The sequence below is a fragment of the Triticum dicoccoides genome, chromosome 1A (assembly GCF_002162155.2).
Source record: "Triticum dicoccoides isolate Atlit2015 ecotype Zavitan chromosome 1A, WEW_v2.0, whole genome shotgun sequence".
Classification (NCBI taxonomy): Eukaryota; Viridiplantae; Streptophyta; class Magnoliopsida; order Poales; family Poaceae; genus Triticum; species Triticum dicoccoides.
Genome location: NC_041380.1, coordinates 329111531 through 329138281, shown reverse-complemented (window position 1 = coordinate 329138281; position 26751 = coordinate 329111531).

Genomic DNA, 26751 nt, shown 5'->3' with positions numbered 1-26751 from the left:
GAGATGTTATTAGAATCCCACTTGAGATTAATGGTGTTTGTCTTGTGCTTCTTTAGCCTCGACGTCTTATGGCTCACCAGAGCTGCTCCAACGACAAATGATCCATCACAACAGAGCAGTGCCCTGGACGCCATCTACAGATTTCTCAGGTCTTCCTCCACACCTCAGACAGCCACCTCTGCGTCAACTTCTTCAGCGACCAACCCAATGATGCTAAGGTCGACACGGCTATGGCAAAGAGGTTGTACACTTGTCCCATCACTTATTACTCTACATTCATGTCGATCCATTAGGGCTATTTTGGTTCAATGAAAAAACATAGCAAATAGGAAATTTTCCTATGGCACTCTACTATTCAATTATTCATGCATTTTGTTGAAAGGAATGGAGCAAAACATCCACCTGGACCTACTTTTAAAAATTCTATGCATGAAAACAAGACCAAGTGCATTAGTGGCAGAATCACATTCTAACTGTACACGCTTTCATATGGTTTCACTTTATTTTGGCCTTGTTTCTTTGCATTCCTCTGCTCCTCCAATTCCTGTGAACCAAACACCCAAGTTGACAAAAATCATGTGTTCACAAATGCTCTGTGTCCCATGTGCATTCCTTACCTATTCTGGTGTTTTTCCTCCTATCCCTGCATTTTTAGAATCATGCAAGCCAAATGAGCCCTTACAAAATTACTTCTGTTGCAGGTAGGTGTCGAAGAAAACTTTGTGTGGTTTGTCCTGCTCCTGCCGCGACGTCGTCCACCTCAACTGAGCTGCTCCATCGATAGAAGCATCCACCAAACCAGACATCACGACTCATAACCGTCTTTCGCCGCCTCATATCTCCTTCCCTGCTGCCGGCACCCACCGCAATGGCATCACCATCATCGACTGAGCAGATGAACCTGAGGAGTACATGGGTCCACAAGAGAGGTAGCACTCTTTTGTTTGTGCTTATGTTATGCATTGTTTAATATTACCTGCTACATTATTGTCCTGTTCACCTCTTAGACTCCAAGTCAGGTCCAAATTGATGTTCAAACTTGAGTTCTAAATTAGTTGTGGGGCACATATCGAGGCAACAATGAATAGTATCTCTGTCTAATATTTGGTCACCTAGGGTATGCGTATGTTGTTCATCTTGGGTGGGAAACAAATAGTAAAGCAACCATCATCGGTTTTTATTAAATTATAGCAACCGTCAGCCTGCTATCAATATTTTTGGATCCATCCACTGGTTGATACCATTACTCTAGATTTCTGCATGCTCTACTTACATAATCTCACTATATTTTTTTGTATGCATGTCAGATATTGTACACAGTCATGCTGAACATGTAGAGAAAAAGAGAAGAGATTTGCGCGGAAATACAATGTCATGCAGACATCGCTCCATGGTGGGCTCAATGGAAACCCTCCACCCCCCTCTCTAGATTGTAATCCAGAGGAAGATATCTATTCTGAGGCGGATTCAGACGCAGCTGACGACTCCTATTTACCCCCCCCCCAAGGTGTTTGCTCTAACTTGGCATGATGATGTTAGTCATATCATGCATATGTTGCCTTGCAGTGCCTACTTTCGACATCATATATGTCATCTACTTAGTTTAGACATGTTCTGTAATGCCACCTGTTTAGTTTCAATATCATATATGGGAATTAGGCAGTCTCATGTCTTTTAGCCAACCATAATATATGTGAAATGTGCAATGCCATCCTATTTAACCAGGCATCATATATTTGAAAGATATCTTGCCCATCCTTTTCTTAATTACATTTCCATTTGTCGATAATGTTTGTACATTAAACTACTCTTCCTATGAATCAGCCATTTGAGTGGGTGATGGAAAAATCTGGAGTGAAAACAAGGCTATTGGTGTCAAAACCGGCGGATCTCGGGTAGGGGTCCCAAACTGTGCGTCTAAGGCGGATGGTAACAGGAGGCAGGGGACACAATGTTTACCCAGGTTCGGGCCCTCTTGATGGAGGTAAAACCCTACGTCCTGCTTGATTATTCTTGATGATATGAGTATTACAAGAGTTGATCTACCACGAGGTCAGAGAGGCTAAACACTAGAAGCTAGCCTATGGTATGATTGTATGTTGTCCTACGGACTAAAACCCTCCGCTTTATATAGACACCGGAGGGGGCTAGGGTTACACAAGGTCGGTTACAAAGGAGGAGATATACATATCTGTATTGCTTAGCTTGCCTTCTACGCCAAGTAAAGTTCCATCCGGACATGAGACGAAGTCTTCAATCTTGTATCTTCATAGTCCAATAGTCCGGACAAAGGATATAGTCCGGCTATCCGGAGACCCCCTAATCCAGGACTCCCTTAGTAACCCCCGAACCAGGCTTCAATGATGTCAAGTCTGACACGCAGTATTGTCTTCGGCATTGCAAGGCGGGTTCTTCTCCAAATTTTGAATGTTTGTCAAGTAGTGTCCGGCCCCATAAATGTTGGACTTCTTGGCTTCCGTGCCCAATAAGGGCTATCTTCCACGCGTCGAATGAATACGAGGAGCCAGGGCGTTTTTACATTTGCCCCCCTAGCCAGATAAATAAATTGTCTATTAAAGGGATGGGGATTCTTAGATCCAATCCATACCATCCTCCCACAGCGAGAATCCATCGGAGCGCGCTTCGGAAAAATCCACTCCAATATGGCCAACCACCGCAGCTCCTCCTCTCGCCCCCGTAGCCCTAAGCCTGGTTATTGGGAGAGGTGTTCTGTCCCACACAGTCGATTAGTCGAACTGCAGACTCAGGGATTTCTTCCTCCAACGTATATGGTTCCCGTCTGAGTCGGGCTCACCACCTACAATGGCGGGGAGCAAGCGGAGAGCTTCCCCAGCCCCTCTATGGGGGAGAGGGTGTGCCTTGTTCCTTACTTATTAAGGGGATTCGGACTTCCAATTCATCCGTTCCTCCGCGGTCTCTTGGAGTTTTACGGCCTCCAACTGCATAATTTCACCCCTGCTTCCATATTACACATTGCTGGCTACGTTGCCCTTTGTGAGTCATTCCTGGGCTGTGAGGCTCATTTCGAGCTGTGGAAAAGGTTATTTTGCCTCGTCCCCCACACACATAAGTGGTCACTTTATCAAGTGGGCAGAGCCAAAATATGGCGCATCACCGAAACCGGATACTTGTCCGGTACTCCGAAGAAGACGTCTGAAGACTGGCCTTCGGAATGGTTTTATATCAAGGACGTCCCCCTTCCGGACCCTGTTCGGCGGGGTCTTCCTGAGTTCAACAATGCTCCTCTGAAGAAACGCCGAAGCTGGCGCCCACGGAGCCCCCAGGAGGAAGACAACGGAGAAGTCCTTTACCTGATGAACCGGATTAAAGCGTTGCCTCAATCAGGATTGACAGTAATTGAGGTTATGTCAATATGCATAATGCGGGGAGTGCATCCACTTCAATATCGAGGGCACCCCTGTGGTGTTTTAACGGGGAAGATGATGCCACCCGTTGATACTTCTCCAATGTATCTACTTTTCCAAACACTTTTGCCCTTGTTTTGGACTCTAACTTGCAAGATTTGAATGGAACTAACCCGGACTGACGTTGTTTCAGCAGAATTACCGTGGTGTTATTTATGTGCAGGAGCAAACGTTCTCGGAATGACCTGAAACTTCACGGAGACACTTTTCAGAAGATAAGAAAAATACCTACCAAAGATGAAGGCCAGGGGGCCCACCGTCTTGCCACGAGGGTGGGGGCGTGCCTGCCCCCTAGGGCACGCCCCCTACCTCGTGGGCCCCCTGTTGCCTCTCCGAATCCAACTCCACCTACATATATTGAGTTTTGGGGAGAAAAAAATCAGAGAGAAGAAATCATCGCGTTTTACAATACGGAGCCCCCGCCAAGCCCTACAACCTCTCGGGAGGGCTGATCTGGAGTCCATTCGGGGCTCCGGAGAGGGGAATCCGTCGCCATCGTCATCATCAACCATCCTCCATCACCAATTTCATGATGCTCACCGCCGTGCGTGAGTAATTCCATCGTAGGCTTGCTGGACGGTGATGGGTTGGATGGGATCTATCATGTAATCGAGTGAGTTTTGTTAGGGTTTGATCCCTAGTGTCCACTATGTTCTGATATTGATGTTGCTATGACTTTGCTATGCTTAATGCTTGTCACTAGGGCCCGAGTGCCATGATTTCAGATCTGAACCTATTATGTTTACATCAATATATGAGTGTTCTTGATCCTATCTTTCAAGTCTATAGTCACCTATTATGTGTTATGATCCGTTAACCCCGAAGTGACAATAATCAGGATACTTACCGGTGATGATCGTAGTTTGAGGAGTTCATGTATTCACTATGTGTTAATGCTTTGTTTCGGTTCCCTATCAAAAGGAGGCCTTAATATCCCTTAGTTTCCGTAAGGACCCCGCTGCCACGGGAGGGTAGGACAAAAGATGTCATGCAAGTTCTTTTCCATAAGCATGTATGACTATATTCGGAATACATGCCTACATTATATCAATGAACTGGAGCTAGTTCTGTGTCACCCTAGGTTATGACTGTTACATGATGAACCGCATCTGGCATAATTCTCTATCACCGATCCATTGCCCACGAGCTTTCCATATATTGTGCTTCGCTTATTTACTTTCCCGTTGCTATTGCTATCATCACTACAAAATACCAAAAACATTGCTTTTACTACTGTTACCTTTTGCTACTGTTATCACCACTATCATATTACTTTGCTACCAAACACTTTGCTGCAGATATTAAGTTTCCAGGTGTGGTTGAATTGACAACTAAGCTGCTAATACTTGAGAATATTCTTTGGCTCCCCTTGTGTCGAATCTATAAATTTGGGTTGAATACTCTACCCTTGAAAACGGTTGCGATCCCCTACACTTGTGGGTTATGAAGACCATTTTCTGGCTCTGTTGCCGGGGAGCATAGCTCTATTCTTTGAGTCACTTCGAATATATATCTGCTTATCATTATGAAGAACTTGAGAGATCCAAAAACCAAGATCTATCTCTCAACTACGAGGGGAGGTAAGGAACTGCCATCTAGCTCTGCACTTGATTCACCTTCTGTTATGAGTAAGTTTGCGACACCTACACCTGCTTCTGCTATTCTTTCTGATATGTTGCATGTTATTGATGATGCCACCTCTGCTATGCATGAATACTTATGATGAAACTACCTCTATGCATGATACTACTTTGCCACTTAGTGCTTTTGTTGATGAACAACTTGCTAGGGCTAGAGAGATCAAAAATATTGAATCTGATGATACTGATGGAAGTGATGATGAAGAACCACTTGCTATTCCTAAGGGTTATCTATTTGATCAAGATGCTTCTTTAGCTATTTTAGCTTGCAGAAATAGAACTGAACTTAAAAAATTATTAGCTAAATGGAGTAAGCAATCCCTAAATGATAGAATGGAACCTGACACTACTTTTGCTACTTCACCTATCTTTGTTACTGATAAGGATTATGAATTCTCTGTTGATCCTGATATAATTACTTTGGTTGAATCTGATCCTTTTCATAGTTATGAATCTGAAACTGTTGTGGCACATCTTACTAAATTGAATGATATAGCTACCCTGTTCACTAAAGATGAGAGAACTCATTACTTTTATATCCTTATAATATTTCCATTCTCATTAAAGGGTGATGCTAAGATATGGTTTAATTCTCTTGATCCTGGTTGTGTGTGTAGTCCCTAGGATATGATTTATTACTTCTCTGCTAAATATTTCCCTGCTCATAAGAAACAAGCTGCTTTAAGGAATATATATATATAGTTTTGTGCAAATCGAAGAAGAGAGTCTCCCACAAGCTTGGGCGAGGCTTCTCCAATTACTTAATGCTTTGCCTGACCATCCTCTTAAGAAAAATGAAATACTTGATATCTTTTATAATGGACTAACCGATGCCTCATGAGATTACCTGGATAGTTGTGCTGGTTCTGTTTTCAGGGAAAGAACACCGGACGAAGCTGAAATTCTATTGAATAATATGTTGACAAATGAAAATAATTGGACACCTCCGGAGCCAATCCCTGAGCCTATTCCTAAACCAACTCCGAAGAAGAGGGGTATTCTATTTCTCAGTCCTGAAGATATGCAAGAGGCAAAGAAATCTATGAAAGAAAAGGGTATTAAAGCTGAAGATGTTAAGAATTTACCTCCTATTGAATAAATACACGGTCTTAATTTACCACCTGTCGAAGAAACATATAATCTTAATCCTTTACCTATTGAAGAAACTCATGGTCTTGATAACCTGACACAGGTAGTAAAGGTAAATTCTCTCTCATGGTCTTGCTAGCCCATGCTTAGATGAGTTTGATAAATTTATGGCTAAGCAAGAAGACTTTAATGCTTATTTTGGTAGACAATTGAAATACAATTCAAATATTCTTGGAAACTTGGGTGATTATATGGCTAATGTCAAAGGTGAACTTAAACTTATTAGTAAACATGCTTTTATGGTTACCACTCAAGAAGAACAAGTACTTAAAGCTCAAAATGATTTGCTCAATGAATTGAATAGTAAAAATAATGATAATGCTGTTAGAGTGGCTACTAGAACTGGTAGAATGACTCAGGAACCTTTGTATCCTGAAGGCCATCCTAAGAGAATTGGGAAAAATTCTCAGAGAAATAATTTAGATGCACCTAGTTCTTCTAAAAGGAAGAAAAAGAAAAATGATAGGACTTTGCATGCTTCTAGTGATCCTATTGTTGAAACGCCTGAGAATCCAAATGATATTTCTATTTCTGATGCTGAAACACAATCTGGTAATGAACCTGAAACTAGTGGTAATGTTAATGATAATGTTCATGATGATGCGCAACCTAGTAAAGATAATGATGTAGAAATTGAACCTATTGTTGATCTTGATAACCCACAATCCAAGAATCAACGTTATCATAAGAAAGATTTTGTTGTTAGGAAACATGGTAAAGAAAGAGAGCCATGGGTTCAGAAACCCATGCCCTTTCCTCCTAAACCATCCAAGAAAAAGGATGATGAAGATTTTGAGCGCTTTGCTGAAATGATTAGACCTATCTTTTTGCGTATGCGATTAACTGATATTCTCAAAACCAATCCTTATGCTAAGTACATGAAAGATATTATTGCAAATAAAGAAAGATACCGGAAGCTGAAATTTCCACCATGCTTGCTAATTATACTTTTAAAGGTGGAATACCAAAGAAACTTGGAGATCCAGGAGTACCCACTATACCATGCTCTATTAAAAGAAACTATGTTAAAACTGCTTTATGTGATCTTGGAGCCGGTGTTAGTGTTATGACTCTCTCTTTATATCGTAGATTTGATTTGAATAAGTTGACACCTACTGAAATATCTTTGCAAATGGCTGATAAATCAACTGCTATACCTGTCGGTATTTGCGAGGATGTGCCTGTTGTAATTGCAAATGTTACTATTTTAACGGACTTTGTTATTCTTGATATTCCCGAGGACGATAGTATGTCTATTATTCTTGGAACACCCTTTTTGAATACTGCAGGGGCTGTTATTGATTGCACTAAAGGCAATGTCACTTTTCATGTTAATGGTAATGAGCACATGGTACACTTTCCGAGGAAACAACCTCAAGTTCATAGTATCAACTCTATTGGAAAAATTCCATCGATTATATTTGGAGGTTTTGAATTTCCTCTTTCTACTGTCAAGAAGAAATATGATATTCTTATTATTGGGGATGTGCATATCCCCGTTGAGGTAGCATAGTGTTATTCGAAATTTCTCTGGTTCCATGTTATTCGGAATGAGTTCGTTAACAAGACTTGATCAACCTTGTTAGTGGATTCCTTTTGATGATCATGAGATGCATGAAACTAGAAGGCACAACCTTCTGTACCCCACTTTTACTTTCTGTTATTTATATTAAATACAATAAAAATAAATATTTGTATGTCTGTTATCTGATTATCCATGCAATATAAAAATACCTCAAAAATAAAAGTTCTCCAAATGCCCTGAAAATTAAATATGATTTTTTTCTAGAATATTCGTGGATTTATGGAACTGAGAACACACCAGGGGGGTCAATGTGATGGCCTGGCTTATTAGGGATTATAGACTACTCATATCAATAAGGAATTCCTTCTTTTCCGGTAGCCCATTCGGACAGAACTCCAAAGTTAAGCGTGCTCAGCTTGGAGTAGTGTCAGGATGGGTGACCGACCAAGAAGTTGCTCACAGGTGCGCATGAGTGAGGACAAAGTGCATAGAAAAGACTAGTATTGATCTGTGGGGCCAGTCTAGATCCCGCCAGGAGTAACGACCACTGGCGGGTGTGTCCGGGGCATTAAAGTCAACCACCTGCCCACGAGGGTGGAGGGCGTGCCCACCCCCCTTAGGGCGCGCCCCCCTGCCTCATGGGCCCATGGTGGCCCTCCTCCACTTATTTCTGCACCCACACACTTCATCTTCCTCCCCCAAACACCGATATCCAGCTCAAGCACGAGTTCTAGCTCATCTTGCTGCCATTTTCGATCTCCTTGCTCAAAGCACCTCTCACAAAACTGCTTGGGGAGATTCTTCCTTGGTAAGTGACTCCTCCATTGATCCAATTAGTTTTTGTTCTAGTGCTTTATTCATTGAAAATTTTTGCTCCTTAGGTGACCCTGTTCTTGAGCTTGCATGTCAAATTTATATGGTCAAAAGTAGTTTTGATGCATGATATAGGCCCTAGGCACTTGTAGGAGTAGTTACTATCAATATTATTGAGTTTGGTTTACTTCTATTTTGAAGTTACTAAAAATTTCAGAATTTTTCAGAAAATGATGAGGAGACTTTTGAGGGGCTCATCGAGCCAAAGCTCGAAGGAAAAGGCACCGAAGCCAAAGTATAACTTGCCTCGCACGGCGGAGGTTCGGTCGTGTGAATGGCCTTCCGAGGATTTCTTAAGAGCAGCTGGGATTTATGAAGATTTTCATGAGTTGGCTCAGACTGCAGGCCTTACCGCTTTCCTCCATGACCAATGCAATCAGTATCTCTTGCTCACAAATACCATTGTGCAAAACTTTCATTTTCATTCTAGGAACTCACCACCTACGGTGGAATTTTATTTATATGATGAGCATAAGGAGATGTCACTTTATGATTTCTGTCGGATTTGTTTAGTCCCTTTTGGCGGCAAGACAGAAGAACCACATCGTGATGATGTGGAGGGATTTATTGACACTATCACTGTAGGGGAAACAAGGAAGGTTTCCGATGCACAAATCACTAGCATACATTTTCCTGTTTTACGCTACTTTGCATTATTTGCTAGTCGTTGCTTAATTGGTCGCGGAAACTGCGGAAACCTGAGTATCCCTAATATTATTATTTTGCACCACGGTTTATACAGTGATAACTCTTTTAGTATGGGCAGCATTATTGCCAAACGATTAAGTCTGAACCGTACCAAGGGCCCCATCTTTGGAGGCATCTATGCTACACGCCTAGCTGCACATTTTAACATACCTATTAGGCATGCTGAGAAGGAAGAAAGAGTGCTGCCCCGTTTATCTAGATTATAAAAGTATGGTAGCACATGATTTTATTGTTAAGAATAGGGTAGGAGAGCTTAAATATCAATTGTTCTTTAATAAAAATCATCCTGAGACTATTACCTTGCCTGCTCCTTCTTTGTTTGATTTGACTGTAGGCACGTACCTTGTCCCGTTGACGGCTATCCATGCCTACCGGAACCCTGCACCAGCCGAGGAGCCAGAGCCGGAACCACAATTTGATCCTTCACGACAGTCTAATTACCAGTGGGATCCGGAGATGATTGTCAGCTAGTGGCAATCTGAGCCTTCTTCTTCCTCATCACAGTACGACCCCAACAACTATTATTATGGATATCCGCCAGGCCAGCCATGGCCATAGACCAACTTAGGCCAAAAGCCTAAGCTTGGGGGAGTACGTATTTCTCACCGACATTACATTTATGATCACACACTCATTGCTAGATGTCGGTGCTCATACTTTTTCATTATATCATCCATGCTAGTTTATTTCCCTTTTTATGCTTTCTTCTCGTGTGTTTAATAAACCTTAAGAAAAAAATTAGTTGTTGCTTTTAATTAGTTCACTTTCCATGCTTGTAGTAGTAACTAAAAAAACCCAAAAATATTTCCTGTTCTTCTTTTGCTTGTTGGGAGCTTTCCCGTGTAAATAGTTTTATTTCTTTTCTTTTCTTTGGGGGTCGATAGGAGAAGACCATGATTAAATTGTTGAAGTGGCTCTTCTATGCATTATTGTTGATCTGACAAAAGAGCCCATATTGCCTTATCTTCTCCTGTTTATTGAATGCTTGCAGATTCCATCTTAGTCCAATGCACGTGCACTATTATTATTATTCACATCGTTCGGTTGTGCAAGTGAAGGGCAATTATGATGATATATGATGGACTGGCTGAGATGAGAAAAGCTGGTATGAACTCGACCTCTTTTGTTTTTGTAAATATGATTAGTTCATCGTTCCTGATTCGGCCTATTATGAATAAACATGTTTGCAATGACAACTAGAGATCATAGTTTCTTATGCCATTCTTGATTAGCTATGAGTTATAATGGTTTACCTTGCGTGCCAACATGCTATTAAAATGGTTATGATGTGGTATGATAGGGTGGTATCTTCCTCTGAATGATTTAAGTGACTTGACTTGGCACATGTTCACGCATGTAGTTGAAACAAAATCAACATAGCCTTCATGATATTTATGTTCATGGTGGATTATATCCTACTCATGCTTGCATTCGGTGTTGATTAATTTTAATGCATGTTCATGATTGTTGTCGCTCTCTAGCTGGTCGCTTCCCAGTCTTTTGCTAGCCTTCACTTGTACTAAGCGGGAATACTGCTTGTGCATCCAAACTCCTTAAACCCCAAAGTTATTCCACATGAGTCCACTATACCTACCTATATACGGTATATACCTGCCGTTCCAAGTAAATTTGTATGTGCCAAACTCCAAACCTTCAAATAAATATCCTGTTTTGTATGCTCGAATAGCTCATGTATCAACTAGCGTTGTATGTATCTTCCATGTTAGGCGGGTTATTCTCAAGAGGAGTGGACTCCGCTCCTCACTCGCGAGATAAATGGCTAGTCACCGGGATGCCCAGTCCCATGCTTTATGCAAACTAAATCAAAATAATTGCAAACAGAACTCCCCTTGGGACTCTTGTTAGTTGGAGGCACTCGTTGTTTAGAGCAAGCCATGGATTGATGCTTGTGGTGGAAGGGGGAGTATAAACTTTATCATTCTGTTTGGGAACCGCCTATAATGTGTGTAACATGGAAGATATCTCCATCTCTTGGTTGTTATGTTGACAATGAAAGTATACCGCTCAAAATATTATTCCCTCTGTTTCAAAACCGAGCTCTGGCACCTCTGTAAATCCCTGCTTCCCTCTGCGAAGGGCCTATCTATTTACTTTTATGCTGAGTCATCATCCTCTTATTAAAAAGCACCAGTTGGAGAGCACCGCTGTCATTTGCATTCATTATTGTGAGTTTACACTGAGTATGACTTGACTGGATCTCTTTTACCATGAATTACAATGTCTAGTCAGTCCTTCGTCTTTAAAGGTGCTCTGCATTTTTGTTTTGCGGTCTCAGAAAGGGCTAGCGAGATACCACCTAGTTATGTCATATTACGATTGTTTTGAGAAAGTGTTGTCATCCGAGTTTTATTATTATGGCTCGCTAGTTGATCCTGAGTATAGCGATGCTGAGAGAGATAGTAACCATCATTAACCTCAATTCCCAGAAAATAACTAAGAGAAAATCAGTCTAACATCTTGAATTGCTCACTGAACTTTTTCTTCACAAAAGCAATGTACTTCTGATCATCTCCAGTGATCAACATATCATCAACATAGAGAAGAAGCAACGTACGACTGCGGTCAGATGTATGAGTGAAAAGTGCAGGGTCATGCTCACTAGAAGAGAAACTAGCAGCTTGAACCACATAGTTGAACCGCTCAAACCAAGCACGAGGTGGTTGCTTTTTTCCCATAGAGGGCCTCTTGAAGGCGACAAACATGACCATCAGGAACTTCAATACCCAGAGGTGGCTGCATATAGAAAAAACTCATGCTATTGGTATGAGTAAACTAGAGACCTATGCGTTATTGCAAATGTGGTTAGTTATAATCTTTGCTGAAAACTTGAGTGCTGGCTTAACATATTTACAACAACAAGAGCAAACAGAGTTTGTAAAAGTTTTTCTTTATCGTTTTCAGTTTATCAACTGAATTGCTTGAGGACAAGCAAAGGTTTAAGCTTGGGGGAGTTGATATGTCTCCAACGTATCTACTTTTCCAAACACTTTTGTCCTTGTTTTGGACTCTAACTTGCATGATTTGAATGGAACTAACCCGGACTGACGCTGTTTTCAACAGAATTACCATGGTGTTATTTATGTGTAGGAGCAAACGTTCTCGGAATGACCTGAAACTTCACGGAGACACTTTTCATAAAATAAGAAAAATACCTGCCAAAGATGAAGGCCAGGGGGGCACCGTCTTGCCACGAGGGTGGGGGTGCGCCTGCCCCCCTAGGGCGCGCCCCCTACCTCGTGGGCCCCCTGTTGCCTCTCCGACTCCAACTCCACCTCCATATATTGAGTTTTGGGGAGAAAAAATCATAGAGAAGAAATCATCACATTTTACGATACGGAGCCACCGCCAACCCCTATAACCTCTCGGGAGGGCTGATCTAGAGTCCGTTCGGGGCTCCGGAGAGGGGAATCCATCACCATCGTCATCATCAACCACCCTCCATCACCAATTTCATGATGCTCACCGCCGTGCATGAGTAATTCCATCGTAGGCTTGCTGGACGGTGATGGGTTGGATGGGATCTATCATGTAATCGAGTTAGTTTTGTTAGGGTTTGATCCCTAGTGTCCACTAAGTTCTGAGATTGATGTTGCTATGACTTTTCTATGCTTAATGCTTGTCACTAGGGCCTGAGTGCCATGATTTCAGATCTGAACCTATTATGTTTTCATCAATATATGAGTGTTCTTGAGCCTATCTTGCAAGTCTGTAGTCACCTATTATGTGTTATGATCCGTTAACCCTGAAGTGAGAATAATCGGGATACTTACCGGTGATGACCGTAGTTTGAGGAGTTCATGTATTCACTATGTGTTAATGCTTTGTTCCAGTTCTCTATTAAAAGGAGGCCTTAATATCCCATAGTTTCCGTAAGGACCCCACTGCCACGGGAGGGTAGGACAAAAGATGTCATGCAAGTTCTTTTCCATAAGCACATATGACTATATTCGGAATACGTGCCTACATTATATCAATGAAATGGAGACAGTTCTGTGTCACCTAGGTTATGACTGTTACATGATGAACCGCATCCGGCATAATTCTCTATCACCGATCCATTGCCTATGAGCTTTCCATATATTGTGCTTCTCTTATTTACTTTCCCGTTGCTATTGCTATCATCACTACAAAATACCAAAAACATTGCATTTACTAATGTTACCTTTTGCTACCGTTATCACCACTATCATATTACTTTGCTACTAAACACTTTGCTGCAGATATTAAGTTTCCAGGTGTGGTTGAATTGACAACTCAGCTGCTAATACTTGAGAATATTCTTTGGCTCCCCGTGTGTCGAATCAATAAATTTGGGTTGAATACTCTACCCTCGAAAATTGTTGCGATCCCCTATACTTGTGGGTTATCACCCGTTGTGGGCGTAAGGGACCGGACTCCGCTGCTCCTTTAGCAAAAATTATGTCCCAGTTGTTCAAGGGAGAGGAAGAGGAGTTCATCCGCATCAAGCCACGGGATGGATTCTCCATGTACAACCCTCCAAGCTGGGTGAGTTATATCTCCTTACTCCCATTCTTCCCGCATTCTTTGTTGTAGGTACTCACCTTGCCATTTTACGACAGGAACTGCGAAAAGCTGTAAGGGAGGTCAGCAGCCCATCTCCACAACCAGAGGACCCTAACTGGGCCCTCAGTCCCGGACTCGAAGAAGATCCGGACATATTCGTGGAGCTAATAGACAGGCAGTTCTATCAATTGAGCTGTGATGACGCCATGGTGGCCATTACAGCCGACTATCCCGGACTGCTCCCTGCATCGCACGTAAGAAAAACCAAAATCCCAACTCCAAATACTAGGATCCCCTTTTTAGACACTTCACCTACCATACACATATGGTGTTTTACAGGGAAGGCACGCCGTGCCGAACCCGCAGCAACTCGCCAACAAGAGGCACCAAGGCCGGGTAGGCCAAAAAGGAAGGCGGTCAGGACGGAGACGCCGGCGCAGAGGTATGACAAAAAACCCCGCTCCGTGGTTGTCGTCTTTCTCAAAATGTAATGACGTCCATGTTTCTTTAATAGAAAAAACGCTCGCCGGAATATGTCCGGAGAGGCTGCCGATCACGCTTCCACCAGTCAGGCTCCTGGGCCGGACATCGAGGCGGAAGCCGACATGGGGCGGACGTCGGATACTCCTCCTACAGAGGATGCGGATAGAGTGTCCGCTACAAATTCAGAAGTGGAGAGCGCCATGAATCATATGCATCATCGGGCCGTACTCTGTGATGCTTGCTTCTCACCAGAGGCATTTGATGCCTTCAATTCTAGAGACGCGTACCTCCGTGCTGCTCAAAATGGTATAGCCAGAGCCACGGACCAGTATGTAAGGGATGTACGGGTAAGCAAATCTGACGAGTATATGTATCAGTAGCCCCTGATACTTGAAACAGTTGACGCAACTGATTTAAGGATCATTATTTGTGCAGGTTCTTACGGAGAAGAATTCCCAACTATCTCAAGAGCTGGACGAGTGCAAGGCCCAGATGGAAGCCGCTGTTGCCGCATTGAAGGAGTGCAAGAAGGGTCCCCTTGGTAACTCTTTTGTCTATTGCAAAGAATATCAGTACCAGGTAGTATGCGGCGTATATGCACACCTAACAATAGATGTTGCAGGTGGCCCCGGAGTGAATCCGGAGGCCGTGGAGGCGGATACGGCACGTGATGATCGAAAGCGAAGTGCTGGCGAGCGCGTGCTGACGTGAGTCAGGCAAGGGAAAAATGATCTCCAAGATGCCAATATCCGGCTAGGCATGGAACTGAAGGATGTTCGAGCCCAGCTTGCGGACTCCGTGAAGGAGAATAAACGGCTTCGGTGTGGCATTTTTAGTAAGTGCTTGAACGAACTTTTTAAAGGAGTTCGGCGAAGAAGCCTGCTAACAATGTTATGTCTGTAGGTATGCTGACGGGTCGTCTCACGGAGGAGATGCCCGGGTCCTCAGGTGCTCATCTGCCAGAGCTCTCACAACTGCACGAGCAAGTTCGGCAGGTGATGCAGATTATTACCCAAGCCTTGTGGCCGTCCGCGTCCCCACCAGGAGGCATGGGGGAGCTTATAGAGAAGCTTAAGGGAGCGCGGCGGCGCTTCCGATTATGGAACATATCAGCCTGCCGACAAGGTGCACGGGAAGCCTGGGCTATGGTGAAGACACGATATACCAAGGCTGACCAAACCACATGGCCGGGGTCGGACCTGTGGGGCCCGATGGGAAAGAGATCCTGTCAGTTTAGTATATGATCAAGTAGAATTAGCCGCAAAGTATTCCCAACAGGATTGTAGGCTAGACAGCCTGTTGGATGGTATAGAAGAAGAATTTAAGCAGTCTTAGTGATTGTGTACTTCAAGTGACATATGTAATGTCCCTAGCCGGAATGTAAATCATTTGTCATGGCGGAACTTTTCGCTTCGACCTCTGGACCCGGTAGTCCGGAGTGTATCCGAATACCCACTCGGTTATATAAAAACCAGGGTATGCATGGAAACATCTTCCAGGGAGAATAGTTTCACTAAGGGTTCCTTTCCCTGGGTACGCATGCCCTAATGTGCATGTCCGAACAGCGAGACGCAGTCTAAAAACATCTGGGGGCGTGTAGTAATTTAAATGAAAGTCATCTTTTGTTCATTGACCGAATATTCCCTTTAGCACGCTAGCTTTCGGCTTCACCCAGTCTGAGGTACACATCTGGCTGACCCGGCAGTAACAATCGCAGAGGTGCTCCCCTTATGCCCTAGCCGAATTAACGGGAACGTAGGGCATAAACACAAGAGCCAGGCAACCCAGCTTGGCCAAAACTTAAGTCATATCGATGCATATAATGGCGAAAAAAGGTACATGCGGAAGAATAACACATGTGCGGGGCATGAAGCCCGGAAAAATAATTGGATTAAGCTTCTGTATAGGAAGCCCCCAGGTATATTGAGCGCGGTTAGCGCATCAAGATTGTGTAACCAAGACACAGGTTTAGCCCTTTAGGGCTTTGAAGAAAAAAGAGAGAAAGAAAGAGAGAAAAACAGATGTGCAAAAATTTCATGGAGGTAAGGAGACGAGCATAGAGTCCGACGCTAGGCGTAGAAACTTCGGAGTCTGGCTGCGTTCCATGGGTTTGGATCGAGTCGATTATTCGATGCATCCAGCAGATGGTACGTTCCACCGGTCAGAACCTGGTCGATAATGAAGGGACCTCCCCATTTGGGCTTGAGCTTGTTCTTTTTCTTCTCCGGCAAGCGCGGAACTAGTTGACCAATGTTATAGGTTTTGGCCCGCACTTCTCTGCTTTGATACCTTCGAGCCTGTTGTTGATAGAATGCGAAACGGGCTTTTGCCACATCGTGCTCCTCCTCTAGGGCATCCAAACTATCCTGTCGATCGAGCTCGGCCTCTCTTTCTTCGTACATGCGCACTCGAGGTGAGTCATTAATTATGTCGCAAGGCAGCACCGCCTTAGCGCCTTACACCATAAAAAACGGTGTGTGTCCGGTAGTGCGATTCGGCGTGGTCCGCAGCCCCCATAGTACGGAGTCGAGCTCCTCTACCCAATGGGTGTCTGATTCGCTTGTTCAACTTGACTGTTAGTTTGCGGATGATAGTCAGAAGCATAATTGAGCTTGATGTCCATGTTGCTGCACCAAAGTTTCACCTCGTCAGCTGTAAAGTTCGTGCCGTTGTAAGTGATGATGCTGTGGGGGATGCCATAACTGTGTACAACCCCAGATATGAAGTCTATCACCGGTCCGGATTCAGCCGTTTTGACAGGTTTGGCTTCTATCCATTTGGTGAATTTGTCCACCATGACCAGTAAGTATTTTCTCTTATGGGTTCCCCCTTTGAGGGGTCCGACCATATCAAGCCCCCAGACCGCAAAGGGCCAAGTAATGGGGATTGTTTGGAGGGTGGTAGGTGGCATGTGGCTTTGGTTTGCAAAAAGCTGGCAACCAACACAATGTTGAACCAGATGCTGTGCATCTGCCCGGGCCGTCGGCCAATAAAAACCTGTACGAAAGGCCTTACTTACAAGGGACCGAGCTGGTGCTTGGTGGCCGCTGAGTCCGGCATGGATTTCTGCCAAAAGCTTCTGCCCTTCCTCTTCGGAGATTCACCTTTGAAGGACTCTGGTTGTGCTTTTCTTATAGAGTTCTCCCTCATGGACCTTGTAGGCTTTAGATCGCCGCACTATACAGCGAGCCTCATTTTGGTCCTCGGGTAATTCATGTCTAGTTAGGTAGGCCAGGAATGGTTCTGTCCACGGGGCGATGACGGCCATTATCACGTGGGCTGAAGGCGTTATTTCGATGGCAGAGCCTCCGATTGTGTCAGAGTATTCGGTATCTGGGGTTGTGGCCGGATCCGGACTATTTTTGTCGGTGTCCCCTTCCCATACCACAGATGGTTTAAACAGTCTTTCCAGGAAGATCTTTGGTGGGACAGGGTCGTGTTTAGCGCCGATACGTGCTAGGATGTCTGTTGCCTAGTTGTTTTCCCGAGCCACATGGTGGAATTCCGGCCCCTCGAACCGGGCTGACATTTTGAGGACGGCGTTGCGATATGCCGCCATTTTCGGATCCTTGGCATAGATGTCTCCATTTATTTGGGATATTGCGAGGTTCGAGTCCCCACGCACCTCTAGGCATTTGATGCCCATGGAGACTGCCATCCGGAGGCCGTGTAATAGGGCCTCGTATTCGGCTGCGTTATTGGAGTCCGTGTATAGTATTTGGAGCACGTATTGCACCGTGTCTCCAGTGGGGGACGTCAGGACGACGCTAGCCCCTAGACCACCCAGCATTTTAGAGCCGTCGAAGTGCATGATCCAATTGGAGTATGCACCATACTCTTTAGGGAGTTCGACTTCTACCCATTCGGCTACGAAATCGGCCAGTACTTGCGACTTAATGGCTCGTCGTGGCTTACATGTTATGTCGAACGGGAGGAACTCGATGGCCCATTTGGCAATCCGACCCGTGGCATCACGGTTGTTTATTATGTCATTGAGTGGTACTTCGGATGCCACCCTAATCAAACACTCTTGAAAGTAGTGTCGTAATTTCCAGGATGCCATAAATACCACGTATGCTATATTTTGGTAATGTGGGTACCGTGATTTTCATGGAATAAGGACAGTGGATACATAATATACCGGCTTTTGAAGCGGGAATTTATGTCCATCCATCTCTCATTCGACAACGAGCACTCGCTTACGACTTGGTGAGTTGCCGCTATATATAATAGCATTGGTTCGCCAATAGTTGGCACGGCCAGGATTGGGTTGGCGGCCAGGATGGCTTTGATTCTTCCAGTCTGGCCGTGGTTGCATCCGTCCACTCGAAGTGTTTGGTGCGCCGAAGAAGGCGATAAAGGGGAAGTGCCTTTTCTCCTAATCGGGAGATAAAGCGGCTTAAAGCCGCCACGCATCCAGTCAATTTCTGGATTTGCTTGAGGTCAGTTGGGATAGCCAACTGTGACAGAGCTCGGATTTTAGCCGGATTTGCTTCAATTCCTCTACTGGAGACGATGAAGCCCAGGAGCTTTCCGGCGGGAACGCTGAAAATGCATTTTTCCGGATTGAGCTTAATGTCGTATGTTCGGAGATTGGTGAACGTGAGCCTCAAGTCGTCTATTAAAGAGTCGACGTGTCTGGTTTTAATGACCACATCGTCTACATATGCGTCCATAGTCTTACCGATCTGCTTTTCCAGACATGTCTGGATCATGCGCTGATATGTTGCGCCGGCTTTTTTGAGCCCAAAGGGCATTATGTTAAAGCAGAAGGGGTCGTATGGTGTTATAAATGCCGTTGCGGCTTGATCAGACTCCGCCATCTTAATCTGGTGGTAACCGGAGTATGCATCGAGGAAGCACAATGATTCGTGTCCTATGGTAGCGTCGATGATTTGATCGATGCGAGGGAGTGGGAAGGGATCCTTTGGGCAAGCCTTGTTAAGGTCTTTGAAGTCGACACATAGGCACCAGGATTTGTCCTTCTTTGGTACCATCACTAGGTTTGCTAGCCAATCTGGATGTTTTATTTCTTTAATGAATCCGGCTTCCAGTAGCTTGGCCAGCTCCTCTCCCATGGCTTGTCGCTTAGGTTCAGAGAAACGCCGAAGAGTCTGCTTGACCGGCTTGTATCCTTTTAGAATATTAAGTGTATGCTCGGCCAATCTGCGTGGGATTCCTGGAATGTCTGAAGGATGCCAAGCTAATATATCCCAATTCTCGCATAGAAACTCCTGTAGTGCGGTGTCTACAGCGGGGTCTAACTGCGCTCCAATGGATGCTGTTTTTGTAGGGTCCGTTGGATGGACTTGGAATTTAACTATTTCGTCCGCTGGTTTAAAGGAGGTGGACTTGGATCTTTTGTCTAGTATCACATCGTCCATGTCCACCATGGAGCGCAGCACGGTTAACTCCTCTGCCACAAGGGCTTCGGATAATTCCTTGAGGGCTAGTGCGGCTGTTTTGTTCTCGGCGCGGAGTGCTATGTCCGGATCACTAGCTAGAGTGATAATTCCCTTGGGTCCGGGCATTTTGAGCTTCATGTACCCGTAATGGGGTATGGCTTGAAAAATCAAGAATGCCTCCCGCCCTAGAAGGGCGTGGTATTCGCTACTGAATGGGGCCACTTGGAATGTAATTTCTTTGGACCTGTAATTCTCCGGAGTGCTGAATACCACATCAAGTGTGATTTTCCCAGCGCAACGTGCCTCCCGACTAGGGATGATTCCTCGGAAGGTCATACTGCTTTGCTCAATACGGTTGCTGTCTATGTCCATTTTTTGGAGAGTTTCCTCATGGATGAGGTTTAATCCGCTGCCGCCATCCATGAGCACCTTAGTGAGCTGAAAGCCATCCACAATTGGACTGAGGACCAAAGCGGCTGGTGCTCGGGCTGTTCGGAATTTAGGTTCGTCACTAGCGTTGAAGGTGATAGCCATGTCGCTCCATCGATTTATTGCTACCACGTGGCAGACTTCGGCAAGGCCGCGGAGTGCTCGCTTACGCCTATTATTTGAGGCGAAGGTCTTGAAGACCATTAATACTGTGTTTTTATCCGTGCGAAGGTGCTCTGAGGTATTTTGGGTGAGAAGATCCTCACCGCTTTTGGCCACCTGCCGGAGTACCCAACATGCTCTAAGGATGTGTGTTGATATGGTATCCGCTGCCCTATGGATTTTGCAGGGCCCGTTGAGCCATCCCTCCAATACGGTTCCACGCCCTGTATTGGGCTTTTGCTTCTTTGTAATTGAGTCAGGCGACTTATGAGAGTGCGCCCTTTTAGTTCTGACTGGGAGTTTTGTCAAAGCCGGATTATCCCAAAATTGTGTTTGGGTTTTCCAGGCACTTTCCATCGCACAGTATTTTCGTACTATGTCCGCCAAGTCAGCGAAGTGTGCTATGTCACGGCGACTTATGGAGTTGAGGACTCCCTTGTCCGTGCAATTGTTGCAAAAGAATGAAATTGCATCTTCCTCGCGGCAGTCCTTGACCTTGTTCATTACAAGGAGGAATCTGGCCCAATAGTGATGTACTCTCTCTTGGGGCGCTTGCCTGATGTGGGAAAGATAATTTGTATCTGGGTGGGTGGGTGGATTTAAGTCTAGACCTTGACCCAATCTGTGATCCCGGGGCAGGGGAGTTTCTGATCTTGGAAGTTCGGGCTCCGGGATGTTGCCCGACGGGTTCGGTATGCGGCCTGATTCTGGATTCAGGGTTAGGGTGGCGTCCTCCTGTGAGTGAGTATCCTGTTCGGAGAGCTCGGGAATCCGGACATAGTTCGTCCTCAGGATAGAGGGAGAATCGCCGCATTGCTCCTCCACCACCGCTATCTGATGGGTGACCGGCGGAGAGTTAATCTCCCTTTGGTCGGGTTTAAGCCCGATCCGATAGTAGTCCGTAGTGACTCCCAGAGCGGCAATGCGATCCAAGAGCTCGTTGAAAGAGGAGAGCTCCATTGGATCCATCTGCTCGGTAAATTTTGAGCCGATGTCGAGGCCATTTTCGATGAACCCGAGAGGTCATCGTCGGCGCAGCGGCCGAACGGGCGGTCATAACGAAGCAGCCTAGTCGGAGAGTTTGGCCTACAGCCAGGGCGCCCCTAGAGGTGATGTTGTCCTTGACAATGAGGCGAGCCATCTTCCTTATGATGACGACATAGTGGAACTCTCAATGAAAGCACCAATGTCGGTGTCAAAACCGGTGGATCTCGGGTAGGGGGTCCCGAACTGTGCGTCTAAGGCGAATGGTAACAGGAGGCAGGGGACACGATGTTTACCCAGGTTCGGGCCCTCGTGATGGAGGTAAAACCCTACGTCCTGCTTGATTATTCTTGATGATATGAGTATTACAAGAGTTGATCTACCACGAGATCATAGAGGCTAAACCCTAGAAGCTAGCCTATGGTATGATTGTATGTTGTCCTACGGACTAAAACCCTCCAGTTTATATAGACACCGGAGGGTGCTAGGGTTACACAAGGTCGGTTACAAAGGAGGAGATATACATATCCGTATTGCCTAGCTTGCCTTCTACGCCAAGTAAAGTCCCATCCGGACACGAGACGAAGTCTTCAATCTTGTATCTTCATAGTCCAACAGTCTGTCAAAAGGATATAGTCCGGCTGTCCGGAGACCCCCTAATCCAGGACTCCCTCAAAGGCCTTCAGAGCAGATAGTGCTACCTGTCAAAGCAGATCTATTGCTGGGTCTCGATAGCTCCTCAGAGATGGATTCAGAGACAGATGACCAGTCCTATTCCCCCACCGAGGTGTATGCTCGAACTTGGCATGGTTATACTGCTCATATCATGCATGTGGTGTCTTGCATTGCATAGTTTAGACATCATATACACAATATTCAACACCATGTTCTTAGTTCAGACATAATATATGTGAATGCCCTCTGCTTAGCATATAAGTCACATATGTGAATTAAATCATGCAATCTTGATTACTTAGATAACATGTATGTGAATTATGTCATGTGATCCTGTTTAGTTAGTCATCATATCTTTGAATTATGTTATGCTATGCTATCCAGTTTAGATAGACATCATATATGTGAAATTATGTCATGCTATCCGTTTTAGTTAAGCAATATACATGTCAACTATTTCATGCCCTCTTTTTCCACACTATCTATTGCATCTGTCTCTCATACAATGTTTGTACATTCAACTATGTTTCCTTTTTATCAGCCATTTGAATTGGAGCGGGTGATGGCAGTATATAGCGGAGTAAAAACATGGTCTTCAAATAAAATAGTGTTGCCCCTTGGTGGAGATAGCACCCTGGTTGTACATGCACGAGAACCATCCCTACCACACATAACCCAGACTCTCGCAGATTTTACCCCTACTCCGATGGACAAAGAACCAGCTTCACCCAATCTAACCCCACCCCAGCAGATAGTAACCTAGTTCATGTTGACACATCACCATCTCCACCACAGAACTCCCAAACAAGAGCAGTTAGTAAGGTAGCTCTAGTGCCCAAAGCGCTAGTACTACCACGGCGAACCCCAACTCCACCAGTTAGTACACCTATTCCTGTGAAGGAAGCACAACCAGCCATTCATAGTTTAGCATCTATTGCATTTGATGATGTTAAATCCTATGTGCGTATCTTCCCATCATGGAAATATTATACTGGTGATAAAGGAAAATGCTAGTTGCAGGTGTTTTTCTAGGAGTTATGTGTAAGTAATGTTATTCATGGCAATTACTTTGCTTCGTCCCATACATTGTACCTCCATGATGGTTATAATACAGTAAATTTTCCCATTTTTCTCTATAGAGAAGGACAGATTTGGAAACTCAGGATGATGTAACCTGTGCTAATACCTCTGTTGTCTTCAAGAATGATTGGTGGCAGTATCGGAATTACCTGAAGAAAATGTACTTCACTGTAAAGAAACTCATCAAATTCCCTTACGTTCTCCTGAGACACATTTACTGGACGATGACTGGGAACGCCTTATTCTGTACTGGTCCTGAACCAAGAATGTGGTACGGTCTATGAGCTCATTTTATTTTAAGTACTATATTCTTGCGTCTTACTATACTCTGTTCATGTAGAACAAGTGCTTAAACCTGAAGAACAACTGTTCTCATTCAAGATTCAATTGCTATCGTGCATACTGCTTTGCTCTTGCATCATTGTATTTACTCATACAAACTTATTTTTAAATTGAACGATCCAGTGGAAACTCCAATGGCACACCAGGTATGTTTACGCATGTTTCTTTAACAGGTTTGCTCTTATAAATAGATCTGTTGATTTTAATTTCAATTGTGTATATAGTTGACTTCCCATATCATGCACATTACTAGCATCACAATAGGGCCAATAGTGTTGTTGTACATGTAGACCTGTGGTACCCATCTAAAATCTTGTTGTGCCGTGTAGTTTCCCACACTTTATATTCTTTCAGTGTTGCTTTGTCTTGAACTGATATGATTTGAACTGTGTCTCTATTTTTATTTGGCAATACAATGCAGTGACCATAGGACATAGATATATGTTTGTTTGATGCTTTTATAATGTACTACTTGGCAATAGAAGACTTGGTAGTTTAATCTTGTCCATGTTACTAATGAACTGGTTCACCGAAATGAGTTTCATATACTAGTACATGCTAAATATGTTATGTGTCTGCTTGTTTCTTCTTTTAGAATGCTGACTGAATATTGGGGAAGAGTGCCTTATTAAGCAACGGCAAAGGAAGTAATGCAGATAAGGTTCAGGATTGAGAGACATCCTTGTTGGTCTCCAACAAAGCTGATAAAATAGCTAAGGAAAACTATCTTGAAGACAATGAGACAACCCCAAAGTACTGTCTTGGTTTACTGTTCGAGTTACTGGCCACTACCGCTTGCACAAGCTATTCAAACTCACTGTCTGAATCAGTTCGGTTTCTTGAGTCTCAACTACAAGCGGAAAGACATCGATCAGCTGTGCTACGACAAGAAGTGGAAGGACTACGGAAGTCCCTGGAGCATTTAGATGCATACTTTTTAGTGCAACAACAAGTGTTGGAGGATTTTAGCGCCTTACAGGACAAAGCTAATAAGCTTGCTAAGCTTATTGCAAGCATGGTGGATACCCAGGATAACGTTTCTTGAGTTCTTCTGAAGTTGTTTCATTTATGGACTTGTTTTGTTGCCGTGTTTATTTGCAATAGTGGCCAATTTTGATGGCTACTGTATGTAATATGCTGCTTTGTTCCCCATATTTGCACTGGTGGCGAACTTTGATGTCCAGTGGATGTAATATGTGTAATAGTTGTAATAGGCTAGCGTTAGTTCAGGACACCCAGTCCTCACCGTATTCCCCTTGATATAAGGTCACACAGACCTCGCCCAATCACTCTGGTAAGTCTTCAAGGTAGACTCCCAAACCTTCACAGACTTCGTTCACCGGCAATCCACAATGTCTCTTGGATGCTCAGAACGCGACCTAACCGGCTGGAGGATGCACAGTCCTCAAGTGTAATAAGTCTTCAGATCACACAGACAAGAAGACTTAAGTGATGCCCAATTCTCTCTGGCTCTGGGTGGTTAGGGCTTTATCCTCGCAAGGAATTCTCTCTCAAAGGCTTCGAGGTGGGTTGCTCTCAAACGACAAAAGCCGTACTCTCAGTCTGAGCAGCCAACCGTTTATGGTTGTGGGGGGTGGGCTATTTATAGCCACTTGGCAACCCGACCTGATTTGTCCGAAATGACCCTGGGTCACTAAGGAACTGACACGTGTTCCAACGGTCAGATTTCAAACTCACACGGCAACTTTACTTGGGCTACAAGCAAAGCTGACTTGTCCGACTCTGGACAAGATTCGCTCTCATAGTATTCACTCGAAGACATAGGTTTTTGGTTAGGCATCACTTCAGTCAGTCTGACTGGTTATCTTGGACCCCACTTAACAGTACGGTGGTTCCTATGACTCAACACAAAAGAAAAAGAACTACAAAAGATCTAAGTCTTCGAGCTCCATAGGCTTCATGTGGTGTCTTCTCTTGTCATAGTCTTCAATGTGAATATCTACATATACCACCTTTGACTTCAATGTCTTCATACATTTTTAGGGGTCATCTCTGGTAGGAAAACCGAATCAATGAGGGACTTCTACCTGTGTTATCCTGCAATTCTCACAAACACATTAGTCCCTCAACTAGGTTTGTCGTCAATACTCCAAAACCAACTAGGGGTGGCACTAGATGCGCTTACAATCTCCCCCTTTTTGGTGATTGATGACAAACTAGTTGAAGTTTTCAACGGGGAATATAATCTATGAAATTGTAAAGGATAAGGAATTGTCTTCATAAGTTGCAAGGGCTCCCCCTGAAGATGTGCATATAGGTAATTTGCTTTTGGAATGCAAATGCACATGGTAGGTTGTACTTGTGGAGATCCACTTCAACTTATGATGAGAATCCACTATGAATGTGAAAGTATATGAAGATAATGACATGCATAATGGAAAATGGACGTCTACAGAATAATCTAAGTGCGGAATTTATCGTCGCACATGCGGAATTTATCATCGCAAAACAAAGTGGCAGATAAGTAGCAGACGACCATCGAGTTTAAGTGTTACAACTCAAAGAACCAAATGTAGCAAATCGAGAGTTGTAAGCACGAAGCAAAATATAAAGCACCCGCCCATATGGACCCGCTTGAAGACTATCAACCTCATATGCTTCTCCCCCTTTTGTCAGTAAGGACCAAAAAGGTTTGAAGACATAGAGCATCTACTTGTTCCCATGCGGAGTAGGTGAAGTAGCAGGGTCGTTGGTGGTGTTTGGCAGTGCTGAAGAGCTTGGAGCAGAGTTGACGCATGCTGAAGGAGGTGGTGGTGAAGTAGCATCATCTTCATCCTCGATAACTCTGGCAGTCACTGTTGCAGCAGATGAAGAGAACTCAGAGTCTTCAAGGGGTGGAGTTCCTAGCAGCATAGCTCTTCGAAGAGGTGTGGAGTCAAACTTGAATCGCTTTGTGAAGCCATCCTCTTGGAGATCATCTTCAGAACACATCATCGTTAGCCCTTTCCATGTACGGCGACAGGTTTCATGGGCAACGAAAGCATTCTTGGTGGCAAGATTGCGAATGCGATTAACTTCCACCAAGAGGCTTTTCATCTGACGCTTCAGCCAGTCATGATGCCTATCCTGTTTCTGATGAAGAGCCACAAGAAGCTCTCGGTCGTTGAGAACACGAGTGCGCTTCTTAGGTCTTGGAGCAGTTGTACTATCAGTGGCTTCAGTAGATGCAGGGTGTGGTGCACGTGTAGTGCCAGCCAAAGGATACACCCGAGTGACTGCTTCAACTCCTTCAATGTTCTGGGAGAAACTCTGATGCTCTGCATTCTGAAGACTTAGAGGCTCCT